The 16878-nt window shown below is 44.3% G+C and overlaps 1 protein-coding gene and 1 long non-coding RNA gene across 3 annotated transcripts in view; one reads left to right on the forward strand and one right to left on the reverse strand.

Annotated features, from left to right (window-relative positions):
- Positions 1-16878, reverse strand: part of PID1 (phosphotyrosine interaction domain containing 1) — a 231951-nt gene that overhangs the window by 178157 nt on the left and 36916 nt on the right. The window lies entirely within an intron of this gene.
- Positions 925-8521, forward strand: LOC147578722 (uncharacterized). Its single transcript, XR_015255607.1, has 2 exons — positions 925-1137; positions 7472-8521. It is a non-coding gene; the product is annotated as an uncharacterized LOC147578722 (long non-coding RNA).

Consider the following 16878-nt stretch of genomic DNA (forward strand, 5'->3'; position numbering starts at 1 on the left):
ACATGCTTGGGGTAAAAAAGGAAATTGAATTAACACAGAAGGGCATATGGTGAAATACAGAAGACCCTCCCCATTCTCTGAATTTCAATGTCAAATCCCAGAGTCAATCACTATCAGCAGGGTTTCTGTTGTTGTTTGGTTTGCATTTGTGGTTTCACTTTTGCATCTCATTCTAGAAATTCTCAATGTGGTTAGAAGCCTGAAGAGACTTTTGTTTCCTTTTTTTCCACAAATGTGACCATACCAAATTACTATCTTACAGTTTCCTTTTTTTCTTACGATATATTGAACATTTTCCCCTAAGAGCAACCCACAGTACATCTTATCTCCCACTCCTCCCCCCACCCCCGCCCAAGAATATTCCAACACCAAGATGGCCAGCATCTAAATAATCACAGGACCCGAAGAAAAGGTGGGTAAACTGAGGAAGACGCTAAGCGTCGAATAAATCAGTATATTAAAGACTTAGGTTTTGATCTTTCAAAAAACATGCAAGTAAGCGATCAAATGCTTAAAAAGTACGTAACTGACACTCGCTGCTATTGACTCCTTAGTTTTTGCAAACTATTTAGTAAATACTATTCCACTATGGAGGGACAATAAACCAGAAACAAGGTCCAGAAATAAAATCAAAAGCGTAGCAGGCCACTTTCCAAAATGAGGAAACCTATACACAGACAGAAGTAACTGACCCAAAGCCACAAATGCTGTTATTACTGTCATCATCCCTTTGATTTTCAAAGTCGTTTCCTGAAAAGGCACCTCTAAGTTGTCATTAAAAAAAAAAAAAAAAGATTTTTTTTAAAATCAACAACTTTATTTTTACGTAGATTTTTTACTGAGCTACAATTTACATAGTGTGAAATGTACAGAGCTCAAGTACAAATAGATTCAAGTTTTACATACATAAAAGCAGTGGACAACCAGAGTTCAGAAGTCCAGATTCCAGTCTCCCGGCCACAAGTGTCCCTTGCTTTCGCGAGCTTCTCTACTGGCACAGCCTCCTGGGGACAGAGCCCCGTCCTACCCAGGGTCTACAGGAAAACCCATCAGAGCTCTGGGATAACTCCAGAAAACTCTATGTCAGATAGTAAAGCAAAGCGTGGAACCCTCCATCAAAATGAACGTCTGCACGAGGTAAGCTCCAAATTTAATTTCTTTTATGCTGATGAGGTTTACGGGTCTCTGAAAATATGAAGCTCAGCTGTTTGGGATTAGCTTTTGTTTGTTTTGCTTTAATTAACGATAGTGCCTTTCTGGAGAGAAAATAGCACTGAGAAGAAATACAGTCAGAAGTGAACTATTCAAAGCCTCTCCTTCGGCCCTGGCTCCGAAGTGGACAAGATTCCTTAATCTCACTCCAAGTCAGAGAACGGGGGAAGGGGGCAATGAGTGGCCGCACCTGAAAACAGAGAGGATTAGGAGAAAGGATGAAACTCCGCCCAAGGGCCAAGACAGTCGACGGAAGGGCCATATATGGTTGACAGCTGCGGAGAAGAGCCGGGGTCGCTGGCTTCAAATGACACGGAGACACCCAGCATCCGCTACCAAGTCATATTTCCCAAGATCCTCGCTGCTGAATTGCATTAATTCAGACATGACTCGTTCAGATTTTGCAACAACTCCCTGTCACTACCTGTCTCCTTATCCTAGTGTCCCCAGGTACTTCTAAACACAGTCCCAGCTCTGTCTTTACAGCTTCGTTCTCCAATTCCACTAATGGATCCTCCAGTCACCCCAAAATACTAAGAAGTCCTTCACTCCTCCAAGCCTTTTTGCTGTTTCCTCCACCTAGAAGGCCCTTAAGAGTGAACCCAAGGGGCGCCTGGATGGCGCAGTCGGTTAAGCGTCCGACTTCAGCCAGGTCACGATCTCGCGGTCCGTGAGTTCGAGCCCCGCGTCGGGCTCTGGGCTGATGGCTCAGAGCCTGGAGCCTGTTTCCGATTCTGTGTCTCCCTCTCTCTCTGCCCCTCCCCTGTTCATGCTCTGTCTCTCTCTGTCCCAAAAATAAATAAACGTTGAAAAAAAAAATTAAAAAAAAAAAAAAAAAAGAGTGAACCCAAATGTCACTCCCTCTGGAAATATTCTCCAAACTCCACTGAAGACTATTATTGGCTGTCTCCACCCCTGTGCACCCCAAAGCATTTGTATATACCTCTACAATAGCCTTTTATTTTCGGTACCTAATTATTATTCTCTCTTCCACTGAAGTGCTCATTCCTTCTCGGTCACCAAAAGGGGACAAGAGACAGGGCCCTGGAATACAGCAGGTGCTTGAAAAACAAATAGTAACACAAAAGCCATGACATACACTGGCGTGGATTGTCTCATGAAATGCTTATACCTGAAATGAACTTCCTCGGAGATTTGCTTCCTGAGCAAAAAAAAAAAAAAAAAAAAAAAAAAAAAAAGTTAAAAAAAAATCACAACAACAAAAGATACATAAAAAAGAAAAATCAATGACAATATCCTCCTGTCCCATTTCCTCTTATTCTCATTCATCTCGTGTCCATACGCTGTCAAGCTGTACAAGCTGTAATCACAGGGTACCTCTTGCTGCACATGCTTTGGAAGTCAATAATGGAACCAAGAAGCAGCTGAGGCGGTAACCGAACAAGGCAGGGAAGAGACCAGATCGGGGTTACCAACAACGTGGAGGGCTACAGTGTTGACCAAAGGTAGGCTGGTGCAGAACAGGTCTCAGAGCATGGAGGGGCAGACAGCCTGGATGTCCAGGGTCTGGGACAGAGTAGATGGGCCCGCTACGGAAGCGGGTTCCATAAACAGAGGCCAGGTTTGGAGCCCTGGGATTCAGGGGACAGGCGGGGAGTCGACAGATGGCTGTGGTCCAAAGACACAAGCCAGACTGAGAAGCGGAGAAGAAGGAGCTACGGGAATGGAAAGACGCAGGGATGCAAACCACTAAGCCCAAATTGTGCCCGATAGATGGATTTGCTCGACAGAATCCCTCTACGGATCTTCAATAGAGTCGGATTAACGTCTCTTGGTCCACACTCTGTTCTTTGCAGTCTTCCTAAAGTCTCCCTCACCTGAATTCTCATTTCAAATGTCAGGATGTGTTAAACTGAAATCTCTTCAAGTCAGTTGTCTCCTCTCATCACATAAATGTGATCACATACGCAATTATTAATCTCAGTCCAAGCTTCAAAGAGCATTAGAGAAAATGTGTTATTCAAGAATCGGATGAAAAAAAAAAGAGAGAGAGAGAAAGAGAATCATCAGATGGGACCAAAGAGATCATCTCGTTCCGGGTTTTTCTTGTGGACAAGGAAATGGAGGGGAGAGACCTGCCTAAGGTCATGTGGCTAATAAGCAGTGGGCCACAACTGCTAATACTGAACAAAAATGTGGGTCAGACACTGCACAAATCACTCCATGTATGTGATCAACTTTAAACCCCACAATGTCTTGAAACCTCTTTAACAGGAAAAAGGAGGCCCAGAAATATCGGGCGACCTGTACAGAACTCACAAGTGGCCAGTGGCCAAACGACAGAGCCCCAGACAGAGAGGCATCTTTGCTTCACACACGTTGTATTTGATTCTAACAAAAGGACTGTACAACCAATGAGGAAAACGAGTCAGGGAGAGCCGGAAGTTGGCCCCAAGCCCACAGGATTTGGACACCCAACGGCCCATGCTCTCCAGTGAACCGACAGGCAGTGAGGCTGGGGAACCCAACGCTGGGGAGGGGAATGGGGGGACTCCAGCCCCCAGCAGGTGGCAGCGGTCAGACCCAGGCTGGCAAACTAGGGTTCCATATGTACAGTAGATGACTTCAGTCTTTCCGGAGACCAAGGGTCTGTTAGCACCCTGTGTCTTTAGACTCAGAGCTTTCACATATCCGACAGGACACCACTTCCCCATTAATGCAAATTAATGAGGTGTTGTTACAGGTTTTTTTAGTTGCCTTGGTGTAAAATTAAAGCTAAATAAATAAAACAGTAATCGGAAAAGTCAAATAAGGAAGCCATTTAGTCTAAAACTGTCAGTGTTTACACTAGGGCTTTACTTCCTTCAGTTTTACGGTGCCACTTTGGCTTGACTTTTTCTTTTTTTTTTAACTAAAAATTAAAAAGAAAAACAACTTATTTTTCCCCAAATTTCGCCAGATTGCTTGAACCCAAAAATATTTTCAAAAATATTCCCAAACTCTCTATCCCACCACATTGGCAGTTCAGCATAGACTTGCTCCCTTGCGTCGCTACTCAACAGCATTATGTATATACAGCTGGTAGCTTCACACGGATTTAACCTCGCTTAAAGAACAGATATTTTCACTTACACATTTTTTAGTAGAGTGGCCAACTTGTCCTGGTTGGCCCAGGATTTCCTAACCGAGGCACTGAGCACTCTGCATCTTGAGAATGCCCCAAGTCCCGGGTAAACAGGGAGAGTTGGACGTTCTATCTTTGAGCTTCTTAGAGTCTTGAGCAATTTCGAGTCATCCTCTCCCTTGAGTTTCTCGCCCCCACAGTTATCTGGAATTATCCCTCCTCACTCCACTGGAACCTGACCTGTCCAAGATCCAACGATCCAACCAAAGGCCTCCTACGGGACTTCCACCTTCTCAACTCGCAGCCCTGTTCAGCGTTCCTGTCTACTCCCTCCTTCTTAAGACCCGTTCCTCATTCCTTTTCCACACCTGCCTCCAACTGCTCCAACAATTTCTCTTCACAACCGTCCCTACCCTTGGACTTTCCCAGGGTTCTGCTCTCAGCTGACCCATTTTCTCCTGAGACCAATGTTCCCTGGGCCACCCTTCCAACTTCAGCTATGTCCATAAGCCAACACACCCAACCTCCACCACCAACCATTCCCTCCCTCCCAAGGATAAGACAGAATTCCAACTGTCTGTGGAAGGCACTATGGGATGACTCCTAACAACCGTATTCCCGACATATTCAAAATGGAGTCCTCTCTGCCCATCCATCTAATGGCGCCCTGTCTAGGCTCAGAGAGCAGTATCCCTTCCTCCCATCTCTCTCCCACATTCCTACACCCAAGCACTTGGCACATGCTAGTGATCCGCCTCCCACGTTTCTCTGGGGCTGCTCCCTCCGCCACTTCCATCCCCTCCCTGCCAGACCCCATGGAGGCTCCATTACCCCAAGGCCAGTATCGCCCTGAGTGCCTCCCCCCTGTTCTGAAGCTCTCTGTGCTATCAGAGCTCCCCAAACGTAAATATGGTCATGACGTCGGCAATGCCTTCCCAGTGCTTCAAAGGACCGAGTTCAAACTCTTTTAAGATGGTATCTGAAACTTCTCCCAACTTGGCTGCAATGTACCTATTCCCAGCCTGATCTTGGATCGGTTCTCTTCACACACTCAGAACTCCATGAGCCAGTGCCACAAACACCCACGGGTACACAGGCTGAGATGAGCCGCTAGTCTCCCCATCATGTCATGTCCGTTCTTTTTATCTTTCTGCAGTGTTGACTTGCAAGTGCTAACCTGTATGTGGACTTTTCTGCAGTTAAAGGCACGGCATAAACATAAATTTTCACTCCTTTTTCAATGAACATCGTTAGTATCCTTATATTATTACTGTATGGCTTCATAATCAATCTGATGGTTATACAAACACATAATTTACTGAATCATTTCCCTGTTGTGGGACCTTTAGGCGGCTTCCAATTTTTTACTATTATAAACATTACTGCAATGACTTTTTTTTTCTTACACATGGCTTTCGTTGTCTTTTGAATAACTGCCTCAGGATAAATTCCCAGGAGGGGGATTGCTGGGTCAAGGGTGTGGAAATTTTATGATTCGTTATAATTGTTGCCAAATTGCTTTTCCAAAGAGGCTGCACAAATTCCAAAGCTGCCACACCAAGGACTGCTAATTTCCCTAGCTTTCGTCTTAAAAAACAAACAAGAAAACCATTATGCACTGGGAACATGTAAAATACCATCTCATTATTATTTTAATTTGCATTTCTTTTATTATTAATAAGCTTAATTTTTCAAATGTGTTTACTAAGCATATTCTAATGTTTACGCATATTCCATGCCTGTTGGTCTACCGTGGTGTTTCTTAGCCATCAGTTACGATACTTGCCATAAAATTTAACCCTTTGACTGTCATATTTCATGCAAACATGGTCCTGGTTTGCTTTGCTGTTTGCTTCTAGCTACGCTGTCGTTCATTTTGGGGAACTCTAACGGGTCTTCCAAAGACAGTGCTAATGTCTTACATGGGGGTGTTCCAATGGTCCGGATGAAGACAATCCTGAGACACCCGATGGTTAACCACACTGAATCTGGAGTCAGAACAATGAGGCCTAAGCTACACGTGCCACGGGCCGGGCCACGCACGGCAGGTTTCTGGGCCTCAGTTCTCTCATCTGTGAAACAAGGAGTAACATTTTTAAAGCCCCTCCAAGGAGTCTGCCATTCAGAAAGCCTAACACCCGGTAACATTAGCCACATTAGCTGCGTGGATCACACTATCTCCTGCTCTCTTTCCATAAATTATGCATTTTGATAATCCTATCAAACCCTGGACCTAGCTGGAATTAATTTTGGTTTTTGATGTATCCTATGAATTTTAAACCAACTTCGTTTTAGAAATTGATAGACATGTATTTAAATATTATTTTCCTTCCTCTTGTGTCGGAGTCACATGTTATTTATCCATTTGTTTTATGACAGACCATCACTGTGGGCTTTTCAATATGGACAAAATAAAATAGTGAGCCACGAGGCAAAATAGGGACTGATATTCAAGCAGAATATCTATATAACATGTTTGTTTGGGTTTGGTTTTTTTACTCAATTTAATTAAGCTGTCAGGTAGCCAGCATTTTCTAATTAACAATAGAGTCTATTGGCCTCACTAATGGATTCAGAAATTTAAAAACCCTATATTCAAATGTCAGCTCTGAGTTACGGTTTTGTAGCATGTCATTTGGCCTGAACCTTTGCTATTTTTCATTAGTAAAATGAGAATAATAATACCTAACCTTTTAAACTCCCAAGACTATTATCAGGGTCAACTGTAATAATGTCTGGAAATGTAAGGCAGGGACACTCTTCCCATTATTATGATTACGATGGTTACCACAAGGTTTGGTTTCCATATTTTCTCGATTTCGATTACATCTCCATAGCCCCTCTCACAGCACAGAAGTTAAGAGCTGGGAGGTCAGAGTCTGACAATAGTTCATGCTCATGACTTGGTCACTGACCAAGTGTTAGATTCAGGGAAATTTGCATGACCTGCCCAAGCTCAGTCTTCTGAGTGAAATGGAGACCGTCACGAGGATGGAGTTGGCTCATGTGTGTGCATGTGCTTGTCAGCCTGTATGCACACAGCAGCACTGGAAAACTTCCATAACGTGTTGGTTATTCTTACTGACCCTCAAGAGCTATTCTCTACCCTCCATGCATTGCAGGAAGGAAACAAGAGGCCACTGGAATATTATCTATTTTCTTACCTTCTTCCAGGCCCAGGATGTTCCCCGCGGATTTTCTCAACCACCTCTGGACACTGCTTTCCCGGCAGCCTCTGGGCTCCACTGCCCTTTTCAGGACTGAAGGCATCCCACTGATGCTAGTTTCTGGTGCTTCATTATCTCCTATGCATCCCTTTAACTCTGTCCTATTCACGCTTCAATAGACAGTTTGTGCTTTAAAATTTTTTTTAATGTTTATTTATGTTTAAGAGAGAGAGAGAGAGAATGCACAAGATGGGGAGGGATGGGGGTGGGGGGAGGGGCAGAGACACAGATTCCAAAGCAGACTCCAGGCTCTGAGCTGTCAGCACAAAGCCCGATGTGGGGCTCAAACCCACAAACTGTAAGATCATGACCTGAGCCAAAGTCGGACACTTAACCGACCGAGCCACCCAGGCGCCCCTACAGTTTTGTTCTTAGTCACCTCAGTTAATCCTCTGAGCATGCCATCTGTTTTCAGCCCGGAGTTTTCAAACTCTTCACAGCCCTTCAAGGACTGTAAGTCTGACACTTGGGTGGCAGGGTCCACATCCCACCTAGGTCTGTGGCCCCGTCAAAAGGAAAGCACTGCTCATACCTTCTAGAATTAGTTTAACAGTTGCTTTTAAGAATTTCCACATGGGAACATTTCCTCACTTGTGTTCTCAAGACCACAGAAAGCAAAGGATACATTGTTGCTGAACCTTAAAGTAACATGAACATTCTGATTTGGAGGAGACCCTGAACTTGCTGCTGTCACATCTGCTGACAAAACTCAGCACTGATGATACTTCCCCCTTCCAAATGACCCCACCCAGGACTGTAGACCCCGGGAGCCAGGGATGGTTCCCATTGGCACATTTGAGGTCTCTGTACTCTTCCAGCTTGGACAAGTTCATCCCATCGCAGCTTCGGCCAGAGAGCACTGCCAGAATGTTCACCAACACCCACATGTACGAGGAAATCAGAACCGGGAGGACTCCTAACACTAAAAACTCCCTCGTCTCCTCTGATATTTCTTTCTCATGAAACTTGCCCAGAATAAAATTAAATCCAAAATAAATTCATGCATTTCAGAAATTGGGGCCATTTGGGGCTAGGAGGGGAAGGAAACATTTACAGTTCATACGACAGCATATAACAGGAGCTACCCTGTTGGAATGACCCTCTTTAAGGATGATTTTGTTCCACAGTAACTGCAATAGTGCTGATGTAGACAAAACCAGAGTGTCTCCGGCTTTATTATTTTTTTTAATTTGCAGTGGCATCATGTTTTCTTAACGATAAGAGAATCTCGAGAGTAGAAATTTTCTTTCAAAGAAATCTGTGCTTGGTCGGAGAAACTGACCTTTGGGCTGACTTTATGAAGCACAACTCAATACATAACTACAAAATAAAGACCTACACGTGAGGAAATAACCATTTTTATAAAATCACACTTAACCAACAAAAGGGCCTCATCTTTTAAATGTCAACACTGCTCCTCAAAATTATTTCAATAGGTTTCACGCTCAAATCTGTGTTGTCCAGCATGGTTGACACACTGCCCAGCCACACAAGACGATTTACATTTGAATTCGTTAAAACCAAACACGTTTCGGGGCGCCTGGGTGGCGCAGTCGGTTAAGCGTCCGACTTCAGCCAGGTCACGATCTCGCGGTCCGTGAGTTCGAGCCCTGCGTCAGGCTCTGGGCTGATGGCTCAGAGCCTGGAGCCTGTTTCCGATTCTGTGTCTCCCTCTCTCTCTGCCCCTCCCCCGTTCATGCTCTGTCTCTCTCTGTCCCCCCAAAAAAAATAAATAAACGTTGAAAAAAAAAATTAAAAAAAAAAAAATGAATTCGTTAAAACCAAACACGTTTCGGGGCACCTGGGTGGTGCAGTCGGTTAAGCGTCCGACTTCAGCCAGGTCACGATCTCGCGGTCCGTGAGTTCGAGCCCCGCGTCGGGCTCTGGGCTGATGGCTCAGAGCCTGGAGCCTGTTTCCGATTCTGTGTCTCCCTCTCTCTCTGCCCCTCCCCCATTCATGCTCTGTCTCTCTCTGTCCCAAAAATAAATAAACGTTGAAAAAAAAAATTAAAAAAAAAAAAAAACACGTTTCATAAAATCAGTGCCTCAGTCACAGCAAGCCACGTTGCAAGGACTCAAGGGCCACATGTGGCCAGCAACCACAGTACTGGACAACACTGATGAGTGAACACTTTCATCATCGCAGAAAGTTCTCCGGGACAGCATTGGGTCAAAGCGCTTCATCCGATACATCTGCGTTTTCACTGATGGCAGCTCAGGAGCGACAATTACAATATACGGGTGCTGCGGACCCTGTTCCGTTCCTTCTCACCTGAGCCTTCCTCTCCAGAGGCCGGAAATGGTAGACGGCCTTAGTGGGCTTGTGACACAATGCCAGGCAGTGAGATGCGAGCAGAACTCCACTGGGGACTCCAGGGGAAACCCTGCATTTTCCTCACAAAGGTAGCTCACCTTGTGCCTTCCCCATATTTGGCCATAAGTTGGTGACTTGGGGGTACAGCCCCCATCTCTCAACCAAAAGGCACACATATGAGGATGAGAGTCTGCAGACCAAATCCAATAGGCTAGACAGAAAGAACCCACATTTCTGATGACGTAGTTAAGGAACTAATCAAACCAATACCAGCAACGACTCGTGGCTACACTTGTCACGTGAACAGCTGTATCCCTCCTGTTGAGCCACTGTTAGAAGCATTTCCATTAGAAGCAGTCATAGTCCTCTTGCCCTCGTTATGTATAAGGGCAGGGCCCTGTGAATCAGGTATTCCAAGATCTAAGATCACCCAAATCCTTGGAATCATTAAGTCCACAACAGTCCAACTGTTAGTAACAATTTATATTTATGCTTACCTACATTCCATTGCTCATATATATTTAAGCAAATAACATAATCACAAAAAGATTTTATTAAATTTTACACTTACTATTTAAGATGTGCATACACATGGCAAATACAATTACAGATCTAATGGCAAAACACTGAAGAGTCTCAACAAATGTCTTTGAGTGTGGCTACTATCTGGGTAAGCTTTCTGCTTTAACGAGCACATACTCCCTTTGTGTGTGTGTGTGTGTGTGTGTGTGTGTGTGTGTGTGTGTGTGTATGCAATTTATAAACATCCAGGAAACATATATGGATAGAGATTTTCACACTCACATTTAAACAAAAAGCTATCTATCAAAACCATGTCAGTAGTCATTTTTCTAAAATGATATTAATGATTAATGGTTAAGATCCCTTTATACCCAGGAATACGATCTGTCGGTGCCTGGAATTTTACCATGAGAAATATCTTAGGCTTATGCAAAACAGGAGTTTTGAAGCCTGTTAAAAATAGAATTCTTGAGGAAAGAACATATCCCTTATTGGTCCTTCACATTATTTGGTGTGAGAAATACACCTTATCTCAGAGAAACACCAGCACTCTGGAGGCTAATGGCCTGGAGGCTCATCAAAATGGAATAGCGGAGAAATGGTCTTCTCTCTTTAGCCTAGTCTCAAAGTCATCTAGGATAGCCTAAGGCCATCACTAATATTCTGTGTTTAGTACAAGTTGTGACTCACAAGGGAAGCTGAAGAATGATTTGTGAATGAATGAACGAATGAATGGTCAGCAATAAAGCCCACCCTTTGGCCCCCACCACCCCCCAACACAAACTCTCCAACAGTTCCACCTCACCTTGGAATGCTGCCTACAAGCTAACCTTGAGGTTATATGGCCTCCTAGACTCCACACTGCATAGCTGTACATCGCATTTATCTTTACCCCAACTTGCAAGGTGATTGGATGTCCTTGCCTCCTCCCATTCAAAGGGAATGTTTAAAAACAATGTTACAATCAGTTTATGGTGATAAATAGTTACATACTTTTCTTCGTATGAAAACATTCCATCAGTCAACTCAAATCCACAGACTTGCAGGAGGGCACCTCTTTTTTATTACCTGACTTCTTCCATAGGTCGCTCTTCTTTGGGGTGGAGCTTTAGTTCACCTTCAAAATTTCAGACATGAACCCTCTTTGCTTCATGTAGCCTATATTATGACACACTGATCCTACAAAAAGCGCATCTGAACTTGGCTCCAGGCAGATGTCTTACTCAATAATTTCACCCAGGTGATCTATAAAGTTTTATTTAGCTCCTCTATTTACACATATGGTACATATTAAGGCTTTTATAAAGACACAAGGCATGCTGGGAGAAGGCTCTGCTAGGACTTCACGAAGGGAAACAATCGCCTCAGTACATCGAAGCATTTGATACGTTTTTAACATTTTAATTCAGTGCTTATACACCTCTCTGAGTAATTGCAATGTCCAACCGTGGCCTAGAAAGGGGTGCCAATCTAAAAGAGAATATCATTCCTAATACAGGTCAAGGAGTTTTACATCTATCTGCAGAAAAGAAAGGTGTTCGGAATTGTAATTTGATACCAAAAGCAGATACCATATTGCACTTCAGTATCAGAAAGAGAAAAGAAGGGGGTGGGAAGGAAGGAAGGAAGGAAGGAGGGAAGAAGGGAGGGAGGGAAGGAGAGAGGGAAGGAGGGAAGGAAGGAAGGAAGGAAGAAAGGAAGGAGGGAAGGAAGGGAGATAGACTAAAATAATAAACCTTGATCAGTGAAGCAGAGACCGCAGGGGTTTTCAAGTGCTGAAATTCTTTCGTAAGCCCTGCATTTTGCAGTATGAACCGTTCTCGGCCCTTACTGCACACTCAGATTAAACATCACTCAGATGCAGAGCTTGTTTGTCTCTTTTACAATTGGAAGTTTCTGTGTGAGTAATTTCTCTAAGCCCCTTTGGTGTAAAGCCCCCTTAGTCATCTGCTTTGTCAGCCATAGGACTTCAACACGTGTTTCACAAGCTTGGACCCTAATTGGATTTAAATCAATAAGAGGAATTTATTGCTGCCCTTGGGGCTTTGCAATATCTGCTTGTGAAGCCTGGTGTGAGTTACTGGGGATGAAAAAGCTCATTTGTTCACTTTCTGTATCAAATTGCAGTCTACTTTTCAAAATCTGGCACATGATAATTTCCAAAGGGATACATTTTGCACACACAAACACCTAAACTCTAGAAACATAAATAAATATATATGTATACCTTCCTGTGTGTATATACATATGTATAATATACTATCATTTCTCTTGATTTGTTTCTCTGTGTTTCAATGAGTACTTAGCCGTTTTAAAAAGTGTCCTCCATACCTTCCCATTAAATAATCATGCAAATCACTAAACTCCTCTTATCTTGTTAAGACGGGCTCCCCGGCAATAGGGGACCGCAACCATGTGAGGCACTGAGTTTTCACCCCAAACAGTGTTCCAGCACAAACCCAACTACTGGGGCACCCGGGTGGCTCTGTCGGTTAAGCTTCGGACTTCAGCTCAGGTCATGATCTCGCAGTTCGTGAGTTTGAGCCCCACGTCAGGCTCTGTGCTGACAGCTCAGAGCCTGGAGCCTGCTTGGGATTCTCTCTGTCCCTCTCTCTTTGCCCCTCCTCTGCTCTCTCTCTCTCTCTCTCTCAAAAATAAATAAAAATTGAAAGAAAGAAAGAAAGAAAGAAAGAAAGAAAGAAAGAAAGAAAGAAAGAAAGAAAGCCAACTACCAAGTGTCAGGAACAATGTAGAACATCCACATCCACATCACCTGCTAATGGTGGGCCACAGGACCAGGGAAACTGCAGCAGACTCTCAGTCCACTGAGAGCCAATGAGGCCAAACCAGACCACGTAGTTCAAAGTGAAGCACACAGCCCCTAACCCAGTAAATTCAGACTCAAGCTACCTTTTTGGTCTACGGAAAATTCTCCTCTAAGCCCCACACTTGGCCTTCTCTGTAATTCGCACATTTGGATGCTCCCCTCCTCCTGGGGATATAACATCACATGAATATATCACATCAGCCTTCGGGACAAAACAATGCCTACCAATTTCTTAACACCTACCATGTCCCAAGTGTTCAACCTGTATTCTCTCTAACCCTTCAAGCCAAGTACTTGCCCAAGGTCACTCAGTTGATCAAGTAACAGAGCCAGAAATAAACCCAAACGTCCACGGCTCCAAAGCAAGCTGTATCGGCTTCTAAACTTGGTCAGGTCTCCTTCATACATGTGTGTGGTCGTAAGACGTATGCCGCCACGGAGGCGTCTCAACATTCCAGACGTGGGACGCCTTTCTACATAAACCCCCGCCCACGACTCCTCTTTAACATCCTCAGCTGGGGACACGGCAATGGAAGTCAGGAGTTGTGTCTCCCAATCCTAATCCCCCCCACCCATTCCAACCTCACCATCCACACGCCACCAAAACATATAAGCGTGCACGCATGTAATTCATACATAGGCGTGTGTATGTATCTAATCACACGTGTAAGTAAAAAACGTGCTGGGAAACGTAGGTGAAGTGTGAAATGCAAACTAAAGCAGCAGAGAAGCACTCTGAATTGAGACCGAGGGTAGGTGTCTTAAACCTGGCTTTCGATATCATCATACGGCCCCTAAAACAAAGGTGTGCTCTGTTTGTCAATAGAGCAGAGTTACAAGTGTTTCAGATGGGAAGGGCCGAGAATCTCGTATGGACAGGAAGGGCAAAAAGAGAAAACACTGGATTTCTTCACAAACCACTGTCCTTCAGTTAAATCTATGAATTAAGATCTTTGCTGCAAAACAAAAAAACCCAAAATGGTCAAAACTGCCTATCAGTTTTTCATGACATAATGAAAATTATTCTAATCAGATGGCTTGCTCAAAGCTGGAATGACAGATTTTAGAAGTGCAGGGAGAGCATGAGGGTGAGAACAGCTTCTGTAATAACGGGAATGTTCAGAGGGTGTCAGGCCAGCTGGCAGGCTGTCACAAGGGTTTTTGAGCCACTTACTAATTCTAGATGTACATGAGGAAGGCAGGTGTAGAAGTGTCAGCGATGGGGACCAAGACGAGAAAAAGGATTAACAGAAATGGAAGGTCTGGGCGCCTGGGTGGCTCAGTCGGGTAAGCATTCAGCTCTTAATTTCGGCTCAGATAACAATCTCATGGCTCGTGAGCTCGAGCCCCACATCAGGATCCATGCAGACAGTTCAAAGCCTGCTTGGGGTTCTGTCTCTCCCCCTCTCTCTCTGGCCCTCTCCAACTCGCACATGAGTGCGCACTCTCTCTCTCTCTCTCTCTCAAAATAAACAAACTTTTTAAAAATGGAAGGTCTTAAAGTCCTGGTGATCAAAAGTACCCAATAGGCTAGATTTTTGATGACCACTGTATAATGAGGAAACCTCTACTCAAGCATATGCCTCATTTATTTTTATAGAATCACTTTCAGTTAGTCATTCAGCAAACATGTACTGAGTATTAACTATGGCACCTTGTGTTGGGAGATCCAGAAAAACGTCTTTATTCACACCCAGAAAATAATGTACGGTGCCTGACAAATAAGTTGAACACGATATGTCAAAGATTATGAATGCTCTAGGGAGAAATAGGCACACCGGCCAGAGTTTCCAGAGCTGCATGGAAAAAGATGTGACTTGAATTTAACTTTATAAGATGAGGAGGAATTTGAGACATTGAGGAAAGACAAGTAATCAAAACAGAGACTAGAGCAAGAATGTAAAACCCGGGGGAACCCAGAAAGAAACACAGCAGGGAGACTGACTAGCCATCAGATACAGGATCCAAGGTTGGACAGATGAACTCTCACTGCTAAATTTGGAAGCTGGACTTTGGACTTGTAAGAGGGGCAAAGGAGACCCACGATAGCCCTTGGGCAAAACAGAGATGGTTAAAAACAGAAAGATTCACCCTGCAGCACAACACAAGGGGAATCAGAAACCGTATTTGTCATTTAATGCCTTCCCTTCTACCACATCTCTCTGACTCCAGCCAGAGAAAGTCCTCTGCTTTTAAGAACCTCCTTTGGTTCAGTTGGCCTGTCTAGATGGTCCAGGAAAATCCTCCTATGTTAAGGTTCATAATCTTAATTATATCTGCAAAATCCTTTTGCAATGCAATGTAGTACAATAGGCAGACTATCCCCCCACAAAGATGTCCGCATCCTCACCCCCAGAACCTGTGGCTACAGTATATCACAACGTAAGCAGGAGTTAAGGTTGCTACCCAGCTGACCTTAAAGTAGAGAATTATCCTACGTTATCCAGGTGGGCTCAATGTCATTCCAAGGGTCTTTTATTCTTTTATTTATTTTGTTAATGTTTATTTATTTTTGAGAGAGAGACAGAGTGCAAGTGGGGGAGAAGCAGAGAGAGAGGGAGACACTGGAACTGAAGCAGGCTCCAGGCTCTGAGCTGTCAGCACAGAGCCCGACGCAGGGCTCGAACCCATAAGCCTTGAGATCATGACCTGAGCCGAAGTCGGAAGATCAACTGACTGAGCCACCCAGGCGCCCCAGCAAGCGTCTTTTAAATGTGAAAGAAAGAGGAAGAAGAGTCAGCATCAGTGATGGTGTGTGAGAAAAAAGAAAGACCTGTCCAGCTTTGAAGGCAGAAAGGAGCCATGAGCCAAAGAATGTGGGAAATCTCTACAAGTTGGAAAAATCAAGGAAAACGGGCTCCCTTGAGCCTGGGAAGGAGGTCGTCCCTAGAAACACTTTAATTTGAACCGAGTGTGACCCATTTTGGACTTCTGATCTCCAGAACAGGAAGACAATAACTCTGTGTTGTTTCAAGCCACTAAATGTTAGCTATTTTATTACAGCACTGAGGAAACTAACATATAACAAACACGTTCAAGTTTGGGGTTATCACGGTGTGGACACTTTTGCAGGACATGCAGCCTACTTTAGGTGCGTGCTCACCTCTTACTGAATCGCAAACTAGGATCAGGTAAGCAAGCCTGGAAATTTCTGATGGCCACGTTATTGTCAAACAAGGACCTACTTTGAAGAGCCATTATTATGACAACATACTGGGTATTTCAAGTGCCTAGCACAGTGTCTGACACCTAACAACCTTTAATAAATATTAACTGTTATTTTTACAGAAGAGATTGCAAGTCTAGCTTTCCGCACACGCCATGCTTTCTTCTAGGTACTGAAATGCCAGTTATGATTCTCCTCCTCCCACCCCACACTTTCCTCTCCTCCCTCAGCATTCGCTGCTCCTACAGTCCGTCCTCCACCCCCAAGGCTTCATCATCAACAGGCTGACGCCAATGGCCAGAGGAGCCTTTGGAAGCAGTGAGTGTCTCCACTGGAGAAAAGGACTGAATTCAGGAGGAGAAATAAATCAAAACCACCGCTACCTTACTGGAAGCAGCAGGCAGAGCAGAGGAACTTCCCAGAGGTTGTGGTTCTGAAAGTTACACTCAGGGCGGCAAAACTCCAGGCAGCCCTAAAGTCCGCTGATCCGCTGACGGGGCCCTCAGAAGGAGGAAGCTTAGGAGG

The sequence above is a fragment of the Puma concolor genome, chromosome C1, assembly GCF_028749965.1.
Source record: "Puma concolor isolate L17-30 chromosome C1, mPumCon1.1.hap2, whole genome shotgun sequence".
NCBI lineage: Eukaryota > Metazoa > Chordata > Mammalia > Carnivora > Felidae > Puma > Puma concolor.